Source organism: Macaca thibetana, chromosome X (genome assembly GCF_024542745.1).
Source record: "Macaca thibetana thibetana isolate TM-01 chromosome X, ASM2454274v1, whole genome shotgun sequence".
Lineage (NCBI taxonomy): Eukaryota > Metazoa > Chordata > Mammalia > Primates > Cercopithecidae > Macaca > Macaca thibetana.
Window position 1 is genome coordinate 134,169,505 of NC_065598.1, and position 16,495 is coordinate 134,185,999.

A 16,495-nucleotide genomic window follows, 5' to 3' on the forward strand; every position below is an offset into this window, starting at 1 on the left:
AGTCATGGGCATATGTGTATATATACATGTATACATGTTTTATATAATTATATGACACTGGCAATATGGAAATATAATACTCAGCTGGTAGTATGGATTATTATATATGTGTAAAGTATATTAAAAATAATTAAGGAGCCTCAGCATTTCAAAAACAATTTCAAAGAAGTTGCAATTGCTGCTTCAGGTGAGACAAAGAAGGGAAGCCTGTCCCAAGGGAAGTCCCTCCAGATCCTTATCACCAAATATCTCTTGCCCCTCCTTGGTACCCCTTGATACTGTGCTGATCCCTTCCTTATGGTGGGAAGGATCCGCATATGGCAGCGGTACTGTATTTAGAAGTGCCAGGTGCTTCCCTTCCTATCTAAGCCAAGAGACTCTCTGGAATCCAGTCATCACTGTGCTCTGAGACTGCCCAACCGCAGAAGGCTTCCGAGATCCCACTCTTGTGCATAAATCTCAGATCTGGGACATGGAGACAGGGAAAGACCTGCCTCATGTACACATCTCCTTGGGAAAATAAAGTTTCACCTTGGGACAAGTTCTATCCTCCCTCCCATCTACAACAAAGAGATTGAAACTTTACCACCCTCCATCGACACAGACCAGATTCATGCCTACGTTTACAGCGATAAATAAGCAGTGTCCTTCTTAAAGGACTCTTAAAATCTCTCAAAGAGTTTAAGTTCTTGAAGGAAAGATATGCTTTTTATATTCAATAAATATGCATTGAGTGAGGAAAATGATGACATACATGAATAAATCAAAGATAAGGTAAAGAGTGAAGTGTTAAATCATAGAGCTACAAACAAAATACTCTAAGAGTCGTAGTAGGAAAGGGCAAACATTTCCAGAAATGGTTTTGTAAAGAGATGGCATTTGAGCTAAATGCAGTGTTTCTGAATGTGTGGTCAGCATCAGATTCTCTGAGGTTCTTAAGAGCTCCAGATCTACTGAATCAGAAACTCCCGAAATAAGACCCAGGAGTTGGCATTTTAAAGGAGTCTTCCACATCAATCTTATGCACACTATAGTATAGACCATGAGAAATGGGGTAGATTTGGGTGTGCAGAGAAGTGGGGAAGGACACATAGTCAAAGGCAATAGCATGAGTAAAGTTTCCAGGCATAAAAGCAAAATGGAACACAGCGGCTAGTTCAATTCTACCATGAGTGTTGGAAGTGGGGAAGAGGAAGAATGAGAAATAAGATTTGAAAGGTAGGTTAGGGCTAGATCATGGAGGGCCTGGGGGGATGCTGAGTTAAAGAATTTGAACTTTATCCCAAAGGGAAAAATAATTAAGAGATATGAGACAAAACAAAAATATGAGGGCCTAGACTTTCACAGTGCTTCCCAAACCTAGCCATGCCTCAGAATGATTGCTTGCTAAGTCTAGCTTCTGGAGCTCCACCCCAGACTTTCTGAATCAGAATTTCTGGGGATATGGATCAGAAATGACATCTTTAAACAACCTTGTCAGGTGATTCCTGGGTAGCCAGCCTGGCATTGGTTCATGAAATGGAGTTTGGGAACCACTCCTTTACTGGCAAATGCATTCCTAAAAAGTTGTTTGTATGTAGAAATTTTATTAGTGGAGTAATAATTCAAAGTAATAGGCAAGTAGACTATTAAGAGGCAACCTCCTGCAAATCTCCTTGTTCAGCAGAAGAAAAAGAAATCACTTTATTTGGAGTGTTTATATTAAATAAACACCCCATTTAAATGTAAAACCCCTGACAACTTTCCATAACATGTGACAGCACATTCGAATTTCTGGTATTAGTGATGATATATGGTTGTACAAATAGAACATGGGAAAAATAATTCAAAATATTTGAGTTTCCTCTAGATTTATGCAAAATGAATGGCCAGAAGGTAATATTGGAAAAGAGATAGTGCTAGTAGGATGTGATGCTGATAGAGCATGGCTTCAAAATGGACTTATCTACCATGTAGCCCTTTTGAGGTTGCAGGGGAAATTGAGACACCAATATAGGTGGAAACCAGATGGTCACTCATCTCAACTCAAGCTCCAATAAGGATTAGACTATATGACTTCCAAGATTTCTTCTAGCTTTAAGATTTTAAGTTTGTGTTATTTGCACACTATCTACCTTGAAGATGGGCAAAAGGAAAAAAGTGGGCAGGGGATACAAAGTTCAAGGATCAGTCTAATTCATCTTTCTTTTTTCTTTTTTTTTTTTTTTTTTTTTTTGAGACGGAGTCTGGCTCTGTCGCCCAGGCTGGAGTGCGGTGGTGCCATCTCGGCTCACTGCAAGCTCCGCCTCCAGGGTTCAAGCCATTCTCCTGCCTCAGCCTCCCGAGTAGCTGGTACTACAGTCGCCCGTCACCACGCCCGGCTAATTTTTTTGTATTTTTAGTAGAGACGGGGTTTCACCGTGTTAGCCAGGATGGTCTTGATCTCCTGACCTCGTGATCCACCCACTCGGCCTCCCAAAGTGCTGGGATTACAGGCATGAGCCACCGCGACCGGCCTAATTCATCTTTCTAAAAAATGCACAGACACAGATGATTCTGAGGCTGAAGGTTTGTTTCCTAAAGCCATGTGATATTTTAAGATTGTCATTTTCCTTTAAATAAAGCATATCTGTTACTAAAGTGTCTCTTCGTTTTCATGAAAACACGTCGGTTTGGCTAGTTGGAATGCTGGCATAGTAATTTGCTTAGCAAATGCTCAAAAGTCATCGTTGAGCAAGAAATTGCTAGTGTTTAACCTTCCAACAACCAAGCTTGCTTCTTTTCCTCTCAGAGGGTGTCTAACCTCACCCCCAGAACTTTCTAGCTCCCCTTCAATTCCAGCTCCTTCCCTAATGCCCATTGCTATAAACAGGCTAGAAATCAGAGATGAGTTCTGACAGCAATATTTCAGGAAGGAAATGGAATCCAAGCAAGTCTTTTGTGCACCTGGGTTGGAATCTCTCTTTCACAAGGTCTGTCTGAACTATAGGAATACCTGCCCTGTGCAGCTTTATATTACTCTCCACGGCTGCACAGCAGACAAGCAAAACACAGATAACCAGTGCTCTGACCCAAATTCACATTCACAGAGTAATGAGTCAGGAAGGACAAGGCACCTAGAATAGAGCAGTTTCAGGTAGAGTAGTTGATAAAGGGTTAAATTTAACATTGAAGTGCTTTCTTGCTAGCTAGTTCCTTAGCTTTTGGGTGAGAGGGTACAAGGAAAGGAATTAATTCCCAAACATTACTGTGCCTTGATCAGTGTGTTGGGAGCATGGAGTTGTATTTTTATTTGGAGGCTATGTCCTGCCCAGACATTTGTCTCCCCACCCTAGGCCAAGGAAACCTGGGCCTGGGTTACCTAAGAGGATACCAATTCCCATAGCATTTTCCCCAATGAGTTTGGTTTCACCTACCTTAGAAGTGGAGACGCAATGGGCCTGGTGGTGAGAAACAAGCAAGATTCCACCATGGACCAAAATCTTAAAAGGCCCTGTTGTTATTAGTGCCCACAGTCACTTGCTCCCAGGCCAAGGGTAGGAAGCTTCTTGGTCATGTCGTCACTGTGCGTTTCTGTGGTTTGCAATAGTCTGCATCTGAGCCAAAGCACCCCCAACACCCTAATCCCCTCCTGGCTTCAAGGGCTCCAGGCTGGAAAAGCAAATAGTCCAGAGTGATTGCAGGGGCCAGCGGACCCTATGCAGTTCATATCAGACTGTTCTGAGGAGTGGTAAGTCACTGGGTCTATATTGCAGCTATTTTTAGTGAAACTGAATTCCTTCCCCAAGTTCTCTTGCTTCCAACTTGTTCTAAGTGTAGGAGACCAGCTGTGGTCAGATCATCTTACTGGACCAAGGCTCTGTCAAGGCGAAGGGACCAAATCAGGGAGGTGGAGCAAAGAGCTCATGGCTGTTGGCGCTTTGGCTCTTTCTCACTGTCTCAGACATCTCCAGAGCAGTAGGATCCTTTGGAAAGGAAAGTGTCACTACACAGTGGAGTGGGGATTCCCCTCTAATCTGGCGGAAACTTGACAGGTAGATGACATGAGAGGGAAAAAAATCGAGAAACTGGCAGACCTTTCCGTTTTTCCCCTCAATTCCTAAATACACACACACACACACACATCAGATTCTACAGGCCAAACCCAGATCTTGGACAGACTTGCCAGAAGGGTCTAGAAAAGAATGTCATCATCCACGAGCCAGGCCAGAGGTGAAAGTATGAGGAGGACTAGTGCCTAGTCACTTTCCAGCTGTCATTTGTTATTCTAAGAGGGAGTTTTAATGGGGAAAAAAAATTCCAGGAAGATTGATTTTGGCTTTGAACTTTGGCAAGAAGTGTTAATTCAGAAGAGGCAGTTCTCTGGGCTCCTGAGGGTGCCAACTTCTTTCCCTGGCTTCATCTAGGTAAGTATTTTACCAACCGTGGGCTATGACCCATTAGACAGTAATGAAATCTATCTAGTGGGCCATCATCAGCATTAAAAAATGAAAAAAAAATAAAATGTATAAAATTATTTTTAAAAGTTTCACAGAAAATACTCACTGTTACTATATGCAATGGAGTGTATTCCACATAGTATGTTCTGTAAAACTTTCGTTTCTTCTATGTATGTGTGTACTCAATCACTGCATAAAATGTATTTTTTTTACTCGTGGTCACCATAAAATTCTACTTTTTTGGAAAACACTGCTTTAGATGATTCGGTAGAGAAGCGCATGAAGATAAATCATTTAGCACTCCCAATTTTATGAATACTACTACTGTTACTATAACCACTATCTTAGGGGTGTTCATTTTATGTCAGCACTATTCTAAGTATTTCATTTTCATCATTTTCTTCAGCTGTTATCATAACCTTCTGTGATAAATTTATCTCAGTTTCACAGAAGCAACAGCAGAGGCTCGATATCAAGTTCAAGACCTATCAAGAGGAAGTGCTGGGGTATAAACATAGGTCTGTCTGTCTCCAAAGCTCGTGCTCTAAAAAATTCTACACTATTTCCCTCCTTAATTGGTCAATACATAGTTAATCCTATTTGTTAAACAGATATGAAAATCTTGGCTGTGCTGGTAGCTTTATGTAAAATCAAATGAAAATGTTTAGAAAAATAATTTCAGATTCCGAGAAACTTCTAGTAACCTCTTATTTAAAAAGATGGTTTAATTTTGAATTAGTTCACTATTTTACTCAGAACCTCACACCCCCAAACTGAGCCTCAAGACTCTCTAATGAACATGTGAAAGATCACCTGAAGGAATATGATTTTAAGGCACTCTATTTTCATGGCCTTACCCCTCTAGTTACTTCCATTCTATTCCACACAGAAATCTTGTCCCAGGGCGCATTTGGTTTTTTGTCTTTTTATAGTTTGAGCTAAATCAGTTCAACCACTTTTTGAGTTGATGAGGAAAAAAATCATAGTTATTCTACTTCCAAAATAAGCTTCTCTTTTGGGTACACAGAAAGCTCAGAAAAGGCTGAAAGTTTCAAACTTCCCACTACACATATGGGGACTACTAGGTCCTCATTACTTTCAAATTTACTTTAAAAATTCCTAGTGATTTGCTCATTTTGCAAACTCCTATGTTCTGTTGTCATTTTTGTAATTTCATGGCACAGACGCTGCGTGCATGCCCAATATGCTATAGACCAGAGGTACTGGTTTCCATGAACTGGTTTCAAGTGGAAAGTGTGTTGTGGGGAGAGGGAGAAAGGTTAAGTAGGAGGAAAATATTGAATACAGCCTCCCGCAGAGCCCCTGTGGGAGTGCAGGTGAGATGAAAGATGCCCCAAAGGGAAGTATTTCCTGGCTGCTTGTGTGGATCAGAGCTACACCACATGGCTACTGGCTTCACAATGGTATTTTCTCCAAACCAGGGAAAGCTGAAACCTGACCTAACTGGCGATTAGCTTCTCTGTAGCAGATCCTGGCCTTTCATCAGAGCTTCTCTGATCTTCTTTGCTTGGAATGAAAACTAATGGACTCATAAACACATGCGGAATTTCCAGGCAAGAAGTTCTCCATTGTTACCAGTGACATGGCCAGATGCTGGGGTCACAGGTGCTGTCAGGAATCCAGCCCAAATCTCAGCTCCCCAGCATGCAGGCCCTGCAGCTTCCTGGCTGGGCTTGGCTCTTAGGGGCAGACATTCACCCCCACCTGTAGCCACATCCTTCCGATGCTTTTCAAAACAGGAACAGTTGTCTCAGTCCTTGCATTCTCCTGGCTATTCTATTTTTGCCGGGATGGAATAGGATATTGCAGGGCTTCTCCGGCCAGAGCTGGGCAGACTTGTCTAAAGGGAGCCCAGGACTCCCTGCCCCAGGGCTCCCCACCCCAGGGCATGCTCCTGACTGTATCTGTTGCAGTCACCACATTCATGGAAGCAGTGTGGAAAGGACAAAGGAAAGGGGCTCTACTTAGCAACCTTACCACTCTGCTGAAAGCTTCGATGAACAAAAGGACATTTAATAATAGAATTCCTCCTCTGGTATTTATAGCACCAATTGCTCAAAGCTGTTTTAGGTTTTATTTTTTAAATCCAAGCCTTTGTCACAATCTCCCCAGGAACTGGAGCAGAAGCCAGGTATTAGTAACTCCCCTTTACAGACCAGGAGACTGAGGAATCAATGGAGAGAGAGTCTTCCCAGTATGGACAACAAGCAAAGACAGCTGAGAGCTGTCTATGTCTGAAAGCACAGAGCCCATTCAAACACTGTGCCAGGATGACGAGGCTGTGGTCCTTAACTCACCGACTCACTAACTTAATCATCCATTCACCTAACATTAAGTTCTGATTATTTCCTAGCCACTGCACTAGGCACCAGGGATACAGAGACAAATATGTTATGCTCTCCTGTTTCTTCAACAAACAAATTTCAAGGAAACAAAAGAAGGAGGGCAAACTTAATGATTGAAAGAGATTTGAAATATACATGAACCAAATGTAATGTGTGGACCTTGTTTGGATCCTGAATCAAACATACCAAATGCAAGAACATGTTTATGAAACAAGAGGGAGTGGATATTTAGTCATTACGGAATTGCTGTTAATTTTTTAGATGTGATATAGTTACTGTGTTAAAATTACCTTACCACTTAGGGATATATACCAGAGCATTTATAGATGAAACGACATGATGGTTGAACTTAAAGGGAATGGGTAGGGGATATAAAAGAACCAAGAATGCCCTTGAGTTGATGATTGTTGCAGCTGAATAATGGGTATGGGGTAGTTAATTGTACATTTCTCTTTAGTTTTGTGTATGCTTGAAAATTTCCACAATAGATGCATATTTTTAAAACAGAAGTCATGGTACGGTAACTGCCTTCAAGGAACTCCCAGAGTCTACATTCCCCAGAGACGCTTATTGACAGCCATTTTTGATGAGCTCAACCTCTCCTGAGCTAGAGAGGTCAACATCAAATAATGTAAGGCCCCAGCATAGGGCCACAAGTTCAGAAACAAGTTAGCTGGAGCACTGCAAGGCAGGACAGGAGTAACTCTGACTGATGTGGGTCTTGATGTCATTTCTCTCCCCATCAAAGACTCACCAGGTGATGTTTGAACTGGAAGGGTCCTAAGGTCCTCAGATAGGGAAACAGGCTGAGAGGCTGGAAGTGCTTCCCCAATGCTACACAGCAAACAAGTGATAAAATGAACAGTCTAAAACTGGGGCCTTTGACTTCCCTAACAGGACCCTATTTTTTAAACATGTATAATATGCCCCCTACATGCCAGCAATCATGCTAGGTACTATTATGTTGTAATTTCATCATTAGATTCTCGAATACCGAGAAATCCATATTTACTCCTTTCTGCTGCACTTAGTCCAGTATCCCCCACACAGTAAACACTTGACTGGAGTTGGATTTAATTAGGGTTGGGTCCTGAAGAACAATGTTTGTTTGTCATTAGGATGGTAGGTTTTAATCCAAATACAACGGCTGTCTTTTTAAAAAAGGGAAATTTGGACACAGAAACAGAATTATGTATAGGGAAGACGACGTGAAGGGAGATAAGGAGAAGACAGTCATCTACAAGTCAAGGACAGAGGCCTGGGACATATCCTTCCCTCATACCTCCCTGAAGAAACCAATCTTGCTGACACCATGATCTTGAACTTTTAGCCTCCAGGTCTGTGACACAAAACATTTCTGCTGTTACAACCACCCAGTCTGTGGTACTTTGTTATTGCAGACCTAGAAAACTAATACAGTTTATATGAGCAGGCAGCTAAGTGGAGGAGGAGGAGGAGGAGGAGGAGGAGGCTGAAGGAGGGTTGACGAAGAAATTCATTCCACAGATGCCTATTGTGCCCCTTTGATGTGGCAGGCACTGTGCAAGGCACCATGGGGGCTATAAAGATGGCATTTTGCTCCCAGTGTCCTGATAAGTAGTCGTCATAGAGATGACATGTTCATTCACAACTATCATATAGGAAGCAGAAAGTAACTAGAACCATGAAGAAGTACTGGTAAAGTGCCAGCAAAGTTCAGAACAGGAGAAAGAACTCTTTCAGCTAAGAGAAGGAGAGAATTAGAGAAGACTAAATATAGAGGGTGTCCATTAAAGTATATCTTAAAGATTGAATAAAATTTAGACAGGCTAAGATATTAGAAAAGGGCATTCCAGTGGAAGAAATAGCATAGGCGTAAGCATGGCAGTGACATCAAAAGAGGGGACTCCAGTGGGAACAGTGAGGAGTTTTTCAGATCAGGGTCTAAGGCGGGTGAAAGAGAATCTAAGGAGAAAAAGCTACCCAAAGGTACGCAGGAAACCAGTCAGAAGGCAGTTGCAGGAGTGTAGCTGAGACAGACGATGGTGACCTGAAGTAGGGTAGATAGAGAGCATAAGATTTACGGCCGAGAAGGTAGCTCACAATTGACTTATTGCAACTTTTTCTCAGGTTCATGTCTATGGCAGACAGAGGGGTTGAAGTCACTTGGTTTAGTAAACTAATAGGACTCAGATGAGTCAGAGTGCTCCTGCTTGGGGCCAAGCTCATGCTAGGACCTGACTGGTGCTTCCAGGTCCCAGGAGTGAGCAAAACCATGGTCAATATCCTCAGAAAGCTCAAGCTGGGGAAGATGGGGGCAGTATATACACAACTAATTGCACATTCATCTCACTCCACTTTGAGAAATGCTAAGAAGGAGATATATGGGATACTGAGTGTGTGTGTGTGTGTGTGTGTGTGTGTGTGTGTGAGAGAGAGAGAGAGAGACAGAGACAGAGACAGAGAGAGACAGAGACAGAGAGAGAGAGAGAGATCTTCCCAGTCTGAGCATTCATCAGTCTAAGCATTCATAGAGAGAAGGCTTCTAAGAGGAAGTAATATATCCATTGAAAACAGAAATTAAAGGAAATTTGTGATGAAGTGGTGGGGATTGAAAGGAAATCCTCTCAAGTAAAAGGAAGACTGAATTGGGGAAAACCTTGAGAGAAGGTTAATGTAGTTGGAGCGCAGAGAGCTGGGGCGAGCATGGCATGAGATGAAGTTAGCTAGGCAGAGAAGGAATAGATTACACAGGGCCTTCTGGGCCATGGTAAGGAGTAGAAACTTTGTTCTGAAAGCAGTGGGAAGCCATTAAAGTGTTCTAAGCGAAGTGTTGACATGCTCAGATTTGCATTTTTAAAATATCCTACTGGCAACATTGTGGGAACTTGAATGGTGGAGATGGGAAAAGAAGCAGGGGACCAAATGACTGAGAGTCACAGAGAACCAGGTGAGAGATTACAGTGGCCTGGAATAGGGGGACGGAATGAAGATGGAGTGAAGTGGACACTTTTTATAAAAATTTAGGAACTATAATAAACAGAATTAGGTGCCTATTTGGAAGCAGGGGTGGAGTGGGATGAGTCAGGGATGACTCCTGGGTTTTTGGCCAGAGTAGCCAAAAAACGGTAGGGGTAGGATTGCAGCGAACATATTTAGGAGGGAGTGAAGGTCATGAGATACATTTTGGAATTCCATGCCCAATATTTGCTGAGCAGCACTGTAAGGATGTAGTGGCTTCACCAGGCTGAAAGCTAAGTTTGTCTAACATCCTCTCATTTACAGCAATCTGCAGGCTAAATCACTGAGCAACCTAGGGTGTCCTGGTGCCCCACTCCTCATTCCTGTCCCTGTGAGTATATCTCAGGTGATCATGCTGGGTCTGTGCTCCCTGTGATCTCTGTTCTCCAGGAGTTCCTTATCTGGGACCTTGTATGGATAGGTTCAGCCCTTGGGCAGTATGAAACAGGTGGAGTCAAAAACAAGGAGACTCTGGATCAGTCTGGAAATTCTTAGACAGACCACAAGGCCACTCCCACTCCCACCTCCTACCTGGAGAAACCTGACATATTTTCCCAGTCACGAGCCCATTTGTTCTCCACAACACTACGATGACAAAGACAGGAAATGAAACAGCTGACAGATGTGGAGACTGAGGCCAGAGAAGTTAAGTAACCTGTTCAAGTCATTGAACAGATACTCAATGTGTGTGCTTTGGGGACGGTACCTTCTTTGTTCATCTCTCTCTCTCTTTCTACCTCTCATATCCCTAGCATTTAGCACATGGCTTGGCACAGAGAAGGGACACAGCGAGCACTTAGTGGAAGATATAAAATGATATCATTTATTTTAAGTAAACAAAAGAAACAGTAGCACCTTCTAAATCTCTCTAGACATCATCTAAAGTTCCAATCTAAAGCTGTCTGGATGCCTTTTCCAGAAATACAAAACATGCCCTACAAATACAAAACATTCCTCTACAACAAGTAGTTTTAGGGGAACTACTTTTATTTGTTATCATTTGTTATATATCTAAGCATTTCAAAGTGCCAGGTATAGTAAATGATGGGGCCTAGCCTTCTACAAGTCATATGATCCTTTGTTTAAATAAATTTAATCAAGCGCCTTCAACAGACACAGAAATTGCCATCTGGGAATGTGAAATCTGCAAGGGAAGCAGCAGACCTTTATTACTAGAAGCCTGGGTCAGCAATAAAATTGGCAATGCTGGAGGTGGCGAGTACAGGTTATGGGGTAAAGTAAAAGAGGAAAACAGCTCTCTTGGTGGGAGAATCCATAAAGGCAGAGACAGAGGTGTACAGCGTGGGGTAGGAGGAAGCCGGCTTTGGAGCTGCTTAGGTTTCTCAGACTGAGGTCTGCATGTCATTAGGGAAACCTTACCAAAGGTCCAATGTATTTTTGGTTGGGAAGGTGAGGGAGAATGGCTGAGAGGGACTTCTCTCTCTGTTAATTGCAAATAACAGAAACCCAATTTTAGCAGGCTTTCCCTGTCAGACTGGCCCCTTTCTGATCACCTCAGAGATATACATCTACTAAAAAGAGATCTATTTTCCAATAATTCCAACCAAAACTCTAGAATTGAGTTCCATGTTTAATCCTAAACCATCCATGTGGAGAAGAGGCTGGAATGTATCAATAGGCCAGGCCAGGCCCACATGCCTATGCCTGAGGGATGGATGGGCACGAATCCCACCCAAACTAGTTGGTGAGAGAAGAGAGGCCAAATGATTCCTCAATGAAAAGTTAACGTCATCAGAAGATGGGGAGATTAATGCTGGGTAAGCAGAAATAACCAAAGTACACTCACCAGAGGACAAGACTGCAGAAAATAACACACACGGAAAATTTTGAGGGGAATGAGTCAAGACAGGAGATGAGGACACAGCCTTGGATGTGGATGGGAGAGGAATATTGGTGGAGATAAGGGGCCTCCTTGAGACCAGCTGCATGTTCTTCAGGGATTATTGCTTTGTGTTTGGGACCGTGACAAAATTTTTCACAGAACTAAGAGAAAAATGCTCCTCTGCTGGGATACCCAAAACAGAAGCATCACTTGTGGGCAGGAATTTGAAAAACGTAGTAAGGCCCTGTGTCCACAAATTTGTTTCTTAAAAACTAGCCAGGCATGACTGTGCATGACTGTAGTCCCAGCTACTTGGGAGGCTGAGATGGGAGGATTGCTTGAGCCCAGGAATTCGAGGCTTCAGTGAGCTGTGATCATGCCACTGCACTCCAGCCTGGATGACAGGGTAAAACCTTGTCTCAAAAAATAGTAAGAAAAAAGTAGGGCCTGAAGTTGGTCATGTGCTGGGGAGCAGCGAAATGCATGTGTCATGGGCTAAGCAAGTGTGCATAGTTTTTTTGTTTGTTTTTGTGTGTTTGGTTCTGCTGTTCCAAGCTCCTTCATAAATATTTGCTATTACAAAGGATAAAATGATTAGTACTATTCCACAGAGTACCACCAGGCGTAGTCTGGCTGCCCATGTTACTAGGGAAGTCAGAGAGTAGAAATGAGAAACTGAAAAGTTATCTATCAGCCTTTTGGGGTCATTCCATCTCGTTCAGCTTCAGTTTTCTTGTCTGTAAAATGCAGATAATAATATTGTATTTATAAATACTTAGCATCCTACCTAGTTCATGGTAGACACTTAAAAGTAGTAGTTCCTTTTCTGCTCTATCCCCCTTCCCACAAGCATACACACCCCAAGGTAACAAGGAAAGCCAAGGCCATTTTCTAAAAGCATCTGTTCACTCACTATCCCGGCCCGCGGGATAGTCGAAGCAGGCCCTGGAGGAGGGGGTGGGAATTTGGGGAACAAGAGATATGAGAAATGGAGACAAGACAGTGCTCTGATCAAGTCTCATTTAATGGCGGTAATGCAGTGCCTTATATACACTTGGAGGGGAAGGGGTTGGGCCAAGGCGAAAATGATCTCATAGTGGAGGCGTGGCCAGATAGGTATTGGTTTCTCTGGTCGAACGTCATGTTGCACCTGCGCTGTCAGGTAGTAATTTTCACGGGCGCGGGAAAAATGGGTGAAGAAGAAGCAGGAAGAGCGCCATCTTTTATGAGGTATTAATACAGGGAAAAAGGTAAATCTAGGGAGGAGGTAGAAGGTGGAAATGAATAGAGCTCAGGCGTTTTTAATCGTCAGTTATTATTCGCTATGGCCGGGGCGTGCAGCTCCGGACAACTCACTAGCACACTCTTAGCCAGAAAGCCTATACACAGAGGAAAAGCACGCTATCTTTGTGCCCCTCCTCACTGCCTGAGGTCACTCGTAATTGCCTGATGACCTTCTCCATCTTACTTGCCTAAGAATCTGGGACTGTTACTGGTCTTCTCATTCTGATCATTCCGCTTAACCAGTAGATTGAGAGATTCATAGCATTTCCAAAACTCAAGTGAGCCACAGGGGTAATCTGGTCTGATTCTCCTCCCTGTTTTACAGATGAGAAGACTGAGGCACAGAGGGGAGAAAGTTTCACAGTATCTTAGGAACAGAGTCAGGAATAGATACCGGGCCTGAAAGACCAGTGTTCTTTCTACTATTACACAGCTGTTACAAAGCTGATTTGCTGTTTTCACCAAATGTAATATATGCTGTGTCAGCTAAACCAGCTTCTTCCAACATACATCTACAATAAGGGCTTTCAGGAATGAGGCAAAGGGATTAAGTGGGGACTACTCCTCCAAGAAAACAGTCATCCTTCTATTTATCCAACCAGGGCCGATTAAATGTAGTGAGGAATGTGAAAGAAGGAGGTCTCTAGGTCTGACCCACATATTCACAGAGGACCTCAAAATTAAATGTTTGACTAGTCTTTACTTGACAATAATGACAACAACAGCAACAACAGCCGCATGGTACTTGCTAGGTATGAGACCCTATTCTGAGCCCTTTATAGATAATAACACATGTAATCCAAATGATGTTATGAACTACAGTGATATTTTAAGTGCATGTTAAAATTGTTACTATGTTAATATTTTAAACATGATACAAGTATTGTGACTCTATTTTGGCATCACTGGTTTTTTTTTTTTTTTTTTTTTTTTTTTTTTTTGAGACGGAGTCTCGCTTTGTCGCCCAGGCTGGAGTGCAGTCGCCGGATCTCAGCTCACTGCAAGCTCCGCCTCCCGGGTTTACGCCATTCTCCTGCCTCAGCCTCCCAAGTAGCTGGGACTACAGGCGCCCACCACCTCGCCCGGCTAGTTTTTTGTATTTTTAGTAGAGACGGGGTTTCACCATATTAGCCAGGATGGTCTCGATCTCCTGACCTCGTGATCCGCCCGTCTCGGCCTCCCAAAGTGCTGGGATTACAGATCACTGGTTTTCTTAATATATCATGAGCTTCAAACAATGAAAGAAGCCTGGATCTATTGACCTTGGAAAAACTCTGCCACCATCTATCATCTATCATCCATCATCTATCCATCTATCATTCATCATCCATCATCCATCCATCCACTCATCCATCCATCCATCCATCCACCCACCCACCCACCCATCCATTCACCCAACCATCCATCCATCTGACGTTGCTGAGTTCGTCCCATAAACCAGGCCCTGTGGTTGGTGCCAGTGATATGCAGATGGAGAGAATATAGTACCTGTGCTTGAGTTGTTCACGGTTTGTTTGGTAAAGGAGGAATGACTATGAACAGACCATAGGGCATGGAAACCACTTGGAAACAGTGGCATAGAGTACAGAGAGGAGGCACCTTGCCCATTCTGTTTGCTTGATTGTTTTAGAGGGAAGTGTCAAGGAAGACCTGCCCAGGAAGGTGACACCTCAGAGGAGACCAGGATAATAAGAACAGAAGATTCCAGTGAGAGTTCTTCAGTCAATAAGTCATAATATTCTTAGAATATCTCATGAAAATTGTTATCACTCTCGATAAATGCATTTATATATTTGTAGATGTATTTCACCTTTTCAGAGGTGAGTTTAACATTTAGCTCCATCACTCAATAGCTGTGAGACTTTAGGTCTCAGTAACCTAATTGGTAAAATGAAAGTAACAATAATACTTGTCGTCCTCTCAGAGTAGTTGTCACCATGACATCCAAAATCGTGTGTCAGGCGCCTGCAGAGACTTGACAATTAATAAGTTGTAGCTTCTTTTTTTTTTTTTCCCCCCAAGTGGAATTTAACTTTCAAAAGCAGTGGGATGACAACATAGCCAAGAGGGTAAATTGATCTTTTCTTGTTTCATATGGAGTCCATTTTTTTCTGCCTCTTCTATCATGCATGTTATTCTATGTAGCCTCATTTTCCCAAGTGGCTTCCTATGGCCAACCTCTTAGATTATTTGGAACCCCTTAGGGTATTGAGAGCAGAGTGGGAGGCAGTTCTTTCCCTTGTGGAAATCTTTTTTTTCCTCCCTAAAATGACTTCAACGTCTTTTCTTGTAGGGCCCTTAGAAGTTTCTCAGCCACATTCCAATCCCCAATTCGAACAGAAAAATGGCATGGGCTGGAGGTGATGTGTCAGACCTTTGGTAAAATATCTCCACCGCCCCAACTAATTTCTTAGCTTACCTTCTAGGGTCTGCATTAGTGTTCTAGGGCCGCTGTACCACAAACTGATTGACTTAAAACAACACAAATTTATTCTTTCACAGATCTGGAGGCCAGAAGGTAGAAATCCAAGTGTAGGTGGGGTGGTTCCTTCTAAAGGCTCTGAGGGAGAATCCATTGGCTGCTGCCTCCTTCCTAGCTTCTGATGGTTGCCTGTGACCCTTGATGTTCATAGATACATCACTCCAATCTCTGCTGTCATCTTCACACCCTCCTCTTCTCCATGTCTCTCTCAGTATTGTCACCCTTTCCTCCATCTAAAAAGGACACTTGTCATTGGATTTAGCACACATCCAGATAGTCCACAATAATTTCATGTCAAGATCCTTAACCTAGTTACATCCACAAAGACCCTTTTTTCCAAATAATGTCACAACCATAAGATCTAGGAATTAGGACTTTGACATGCCTTTTAGAAGTCCATCATTCAAGCCACTACAGGTCTTATTTCTTTGACCAAATCAAGCCTTTTCAATTGTTGGGTTTAGGCTTGTGTGTGTGTGTGTGTGTGTGTGATGTCACTACCTTTGAATAAAAGAAGAAAAAAAATAAGATCAGTTACAAGTTGGTGCCAGACACAGGGCTAGGAACTGTATATGCATTGTTTTATTGAGTCCTCACAACCTTTGTGGAAGGCAGATGTCATGATAATCCCTATTTTGCAGATGAGGCTGAGAGTGATTCAGTAATTTGTCCCAGGTCACAAAGCTAGTACATAGTGAAGTTGACATTCAAACTCATCTCTGCCTAATTTTGAAACTTAATTGATTGGGCATTGACCCTGGGCAAAGTACCCTTCTATGTGTTTTACAAATCAAAACACACCTGGCATTCATGAGAACCCTACACATTGAGTACATTATTAATAGCTCCTTACCACAGAGATAAGGAATTTGAGGCACAGTGAGATTTAGTAATTTGCTCAAGATAATATATCAAAAAGAGCAATCATGAACGTGGATGTCCTTCATCATCGAGGTTAAAAACAAAGGTTTACTGAACACTTACTACCTGTCACCTTGTTTTATCACAATGAGTCTTCCCTGGAAACCTATGAAACAGATACTATAATTATTCCATTTGATAGAAGGGAAAATGAGACTTGGAGGGGTGAAATGACTTGCCC

At 42.6% G+C, this 16,495-nt stretch overlaps 1 protein-coding gene across 1 annotated transcript in view; it reads right to left on the bottom strand.

The window, feature by feature from the left end:
- Positions 1–3,701, bottom strand: part of FGF13 (fibroblast growth factor 13) — a 612,099-nt gene extending 608,398 nt beyond the window's left edge. Inside the window, exon 1 of the mRNA XM_050776164.1 lies at positions 3,396–3,701. The gene's annotated coding sequence lies outside the window, so the exon portion shown is untranslated. The remainder of the gene's footprint in view (positions 1–3,395) is intronic.
- Between the last annotated feature and the right edge of the window lie 12,794 nt (positions 3,702–16,495).